Here is a 5,385-nt window from a genome sequence, read left to right as displayed (position 1 = left end):
ATGGAGGATTTAGAGATGAAAACTTGTGAGTTTCCAGAGGACCAGAGCTTTCTCTCCTCTGAGTTTCTTGGTGGTGTTTGATTCTGTTCATCCTCATTTTCAGCTGGTGTTTGCCAAGCAGTCTTTAAAATAGGCCCTTTTTGGACGATGTTTGAACTTGAGCAAAATTAACATTTGCGTGTCATCAGTAGCTGCAGTGCATCACTCTGGGCAGTGAAGGATGAAAAGTCAAAGAATGTGGGCCGCTTGATTAAAATCAACAATCAGGGCAAGTTCTGAAAGATGGATATGGAGAGCCGGCCTGTTAATTTATGTGGACTCGATTCCAATTGCAAAGGGACATTTTTTTCCCCTTTGAAACTTTTAAGAAATTAGGTTTTAAAGCTGAACCGGTGCACCACTCAACTTAAAATAGAAGAGAATTTGATTTTATGCGGTGCCTTTCCCATCCTGGCACTCTCTAATATTGCATATCAAGAGCTCCTGACTATAGAGTGGCGGGGAGGCGGTGCTGGTTTGCATGACTTCTGAGAAGGTGATGAACAACACAGCCCTCTGGCTCAGCACTCGGAGAGCACTTCCTGTGGGGTTCTAAAGCACCTCTTCTCTGGTCTTGTGTGCTTCTGTCCCTTCCTTGAACTATGATCACAAATACCATCGCATCCTACAAGATTCAACTTGATTGTGGTCTCCCAACCCCCTACCCAGGTATCACTAGTAGTTTATCCCTCTGGAATAACCTCTATAGTAGCATTTCTATATGAATTGTGATCTGTTTGTGTGTGTCCCTGTGAAAGTAGTTGGCCTTTATAGTAGAGCGCCTGTACTGTACCTGTGCAATGGAATCACTCACAAGATTATTAACGATCAAAAGAGAGAACACAAACCAAATGCCCACAAGGCAGGCTTCTGACAAAATCAGTGTTGCTCCCTTACTCTTTCTTGCTTCTGCATGGGGAGGAGGGCAGATTGGCAGACCACAGATGAATGAAATCCATCAGTCTCTCACAGATTTGCCTTCAAGTCTTTCTCTCCCAGGCTGGAGGAGGGCTTGGTGATTCATGGATGATTCTGTAAGTCACATATTCTTGACATCACCTCTAAGTGCAATAGTTACTGACTTTTGAGAACACACTCAATTTTTTTAAAAATCCTTTTTATTTCGTATTGGAATATAGTTGATTAACAATGTTGTGATAGTTTCAGGTAAACAGTGAAAGGACTCAGCCATACATATACATGTATCCATTCTCCCCCAAACTCCCCTCCCATCTAGGCTGCCACGTAAGTTGAGCAGAGTTCCCTGTGCTATACAGTAGGGCCTTGTTGGTTATCCATTTTAAATATAGCAGGGTAAGGACATGCTCCTTGCAAGTGTTTGTGGATCTGCGAGGAGATCCAACCAGTCCATTCTGAAGGAGATCAGTCCTGGGATTTCTTTGGAAGGACTAATGCTAAAGCTGAAACTCCAATACTTTGGCCACCTCTGGCGAAGAGTTGACTCATTGGAAAAGACTGATGCTGGGAGGAATTGGGGGAAGGAGGAGAAGGGGACGACAGAGGATGAGATGGCTGGATGGCATCACCAACTCGATGGACATGAGTTTGAGTGAACTCCGGGAGTTGGTGATGGACAGGGAGGCCTGGCATGCTGTGATTCATGGGGTCGCAAAGAGTTGGACACGACTGAGCGACTGAACTGAACTGAACTGAACTGAAGGACACACTCATTGTTCACATGCTACCTGGGAAGACCCGAAGCACAACATAACTGTTCTCCTTACTGGTTTATTATGTCTCTTTTCTGAACCTCAGTTTCTCCCACTGCAGAACAGTTCTCGTGTGTTAAGAGTTTCTTCCCACTCAGATGCTTTCAGAGCCTATATTTGGTCTTGAAGCAATTATAGAACCAGGGGATAAATTAGCCTAAGGTATTTCCTTTGCCCTTCTTACGTCCTCTTTAATTTTGGTTGTGCATTCATTTTTGGGTCTTTTTCTTTCCCTCTTTTCAGTGTGATGTATGGAAAAAGTGTTTAAAAGAGACCTTGTAAAATTACACCTGGATTTAAGCAGAATTCTATGAACTGTGTGCTTAAGCATTTTGGGGGTAAAAAAGAATTGAAAACAGGATATTCTCTTAGACTTAAGTAGCTGGATCTGGGAATAAGTTGCAAGAAAAAGGAAGTAAGTATCCGGAGAATTCCAGTGCATCCTTTAGGGTCTGGCTCCCTAGGACCCAGAAATGGTACCTTTTTGGTGAGAGGGCTTGGGTGATGTTAAAAATGAGGAAATGATCTGAACAACTACAATGATTAATACTAACACTCGTCTTCAAAGAGCCATGAGCTCTTAAGTATCTATGAAATATATGAGGCTTCAGTTGAAGTTTTTATCTGAGAGATGTGTCTGGGGCTCTATTTCATCTTCACTCAGCTGAAGGCAACCTTGAGGGCTGCATGGAAGGAGGGGGAGATGGGTGGAGACAATTCTGAGGATAGAGAAGCAATATTCTTGCAGAAGTGTCTTGGAAAGCTTGGTGTCCTGTGTTGGCTCATGGAAAAATTCAGCAGGTGAGACCACCATCTTGAATGGTGTCAGACCTGGGTGTTACTTCCACCTAGATCCCTTAATTGACCGACCAACCTCTCTGGGTCTTAATTTGCATATAGATCATGTAAGAAAGACAAACTCTACCTTTAAGGGTTGTCATAAGGAATATAATCTATAGCACATGCACTCAACAAGTGTCTTGTTATTAATTGCATAGATGCCACCACTCTGGTTTCCAGATGTCTGTTCTAGTCGAGGTCTGTCTTATCTCTGCTTCTCTCCACACTCTTTTGAAGAGCTAGCTGCTTTTTAAAGGAGCTACTGATAGACTGTGTCTCAGGTCTTTTGTAGGGTCCAGCCTGAACATCTCCCATGTGAACATTTTGGAAACACAAAGAGAAACATCTGGAGGTGTGAGAAGGCTGGCATCGAAAGACAGCCCAATGTAGAAGTTCACTGATCTTGGCTCAAAGATGGGGTTATAGTCAACATTCATTATTTGGTCATTGTCCCTGGTTGAAAGGGGGTGAACCTGTCCAGATCAGTGCCCTCACCAACTGATTTACTTCTACTTGGAAATTCCTTTCCATAGCCAGGGTGCCATAATGACTTACCTGCCCATTGCCTTTCATCTAATTTCCTTTTGGGCAACCCTATTTAGAGCCCATGCTTGGCATTTCCTGCTATTGGCAGGATGAAAAGGATGCTGGAGAAGATGTTTCTCTGGTTCTTGAGCATCAGCAAGTTCAAGTACACATCCAAAGGTAATTTTATTAGGCAACATGCTAGTTCTTCTCTGACGGTCATTATGAGCCCCAATGATAAAGTGTGTATGTTCCAATGATTATAGGAATTTTATTTTCATCTGGTTTTTATATTGCTATAAATATTTTGCATTTACCAAATAAAGTGGTTGCTACATAGAGATCATAACTTCTGGGACCTAAATTTGCTTCAGATGATAGGCAAATTATAGACTACAATATGTGATCAAACAGCAGTATGGGGAACTTAAATAGAGTGAGCCCTGAGGACGGAGGCCGCTCAAAACTGTGGGGGATGGACTAAATGGTAGTTTTAGCAAAGCTATCGCTGATTCCAGCAGATAAATTATGCTCTGCCTTTTTGTATCTCTTTGGGACTGTACTACATAAATTATGACCAAATATAATTTAGGCTATCAGCCTATATTTCTGAACATCCATCTTGTACATTTTAAGTACAAAATTACCATTTTGCAGAAGTATAAAATTGAGACAAATTTTTTTCCATCTGTGCATTTAACTTCTGCATACTTTATAGCAGCTAAAGGGTTCGAGAGGACCTCATTACCATCCAAAGGGGACGTTAGCCCTGCGACTATATAACTGTATTAAGATCTACATAAACGGGAATAAAGTTCGAGGGACAGTAGAATGTGGAATTATATATTTTTTCTTAAATGGAGATGTAACTTTTACATAAAACTGCTCATCTCTGCTTTCCTGAATAAGAGTAACTGTTTATAAATTCAGACTTGCTGATGAAGGAGTCTGTGTATATGAAAAGCCTTTCGAAACATGCAGAAAAGGGCAGGCTCTCAGTGACCAAGGGGGTACCCAGGGGGGCTTTCAGAGACCTCTAGGCTCTTGTTCTGGATTTGAACTCTGGGGTGGTCCACAGAAATGGCAGGGGACCTTTGGAGCCCTGTCCAATTATCACACAGCCTACCTCAGCTTTCTTTTTTTAAAGAAATTATTTTGCTGTTCTGGGTCTTAGTCACAGCATGCAGGACTTTGAATTGAGGCATGTGGGATCTATTTCCCTGACCAGGGATTGAACCTGGGACCCCTGCACTGGGAGTACAGAGTCTTAACCACTGGACCACCAGGGAAGTCCCTACCTCAGCTTTCTGAGTGATATCAAGTGGGGACCTCAGACATCTCCTGTGCCCACCCATTAGGGGTAAGGCTCGTGCTCAGTTGCTCAGTAACGTCTGAATGGACTCTTTGTAGCCCCATAAGTAGAGGCTCCTCTGTCCATCGGATTTTCCAGGCAAGAATACTGGAGTGAAAATGTATGGCAAAAGCCACCACAATATTGTAAAGTAATTAGCCTCCAATTAAAGTAAATAAATCAGTAATAATTACAAAAAGAATACAGGAGTGGGTTGCCATTTCCTACTCTAGGTGATCTTCCGCACCCAGGGATCAAACCCACCTCTCTTGTGTCTCCTCCATTGGCAGGCAGGTTTCATTACCACTAGCGCCGCCTGGGAAGCCCCAGGGGTAAGGCATGCATGCGTGCACATGGGCTCTCTATTGTGACTTCAGATAGCTGGCTTTCCAAGAGGCCAAGGTGGAGCTTGACTAAGAAGCAGTAAGGACAGCAGAAGGGTTGTAAGGCAGTTTCCTTCCATCTGCCTGGCACAGGGAAGTCTGCCAAGGGCATTTGGTGAACCTCCATTGAGGGACCAGAGCTGCCTCCAGCCTGGATTTCCTCAGGACTTGGGGTGACACTGCTCTGATGATCATCGTTGCATCTGAGGCTGATTTTTCTAGGGTTGGACTGCTGGTTGTTCCTGGAAATTGCTGGAACAGCGCTGCTTATGGTTTACAACAGGGAGAGATAGCAGAGAGGGTTGATTAGACTGTTCAGGCCAAGAGGACAGCTCTGCTTAACCTTCAACTCATAGCCCCTCACTCCTGCACAGATCATGAATAGTTTTTGTATTTTTGAAAGATCTTAATGAATTTTTGCCCTTAATCTTTCTTTATTTCTACATATGACTCTTCCCCTCTCCCAAACTACTTTTTCATTTTTTCCCCCTGTGTCATTTCTTTCTTCCTGGGTGTA

The 5,385-nt window shown here is 43.2% G+C and overlaps 1 non-coding gene across 1 annotated transcript; it reads right to left on the bottom strand.

The window, feature by feature from the left end:
- Positions 1 to 4,350: 4,350 nt before the first annotated feature.
- On the bottom strand, positions 4,351 to 4,423 carry TRNAG-CCC (transfer RNA glycine (anticodon CCC)). The gene has a single exon. It is a non-coding gene; the product is annotated as a tRNA-Gly (tRNA).
- Positions 4,424 to 5,385: the final 962 nt, after the last annotated feature.

The sequence above is a fragment of the Ovis aries genome, chromosome 14 (genome assembly GCF_016772045.2).
Source record: "Ovis aries strain OAR_USU_Benz2616 breed Rambouillet chromosome 14, ARS-UI_Ramb_v3.0, whole genome shotgun sequence".
Classification (NCBI taxonomy): domain Eukaryota; kingdom Metazoa; phylum Chordata; class Mammalia; order Artiodactyla; family Bovidae; genus Ovis; species Ovis aries.
Note: the sequence above shows the minus strand (reverse complement) of the source record. Positions and strands in the feature narration are given on the sequence as shown.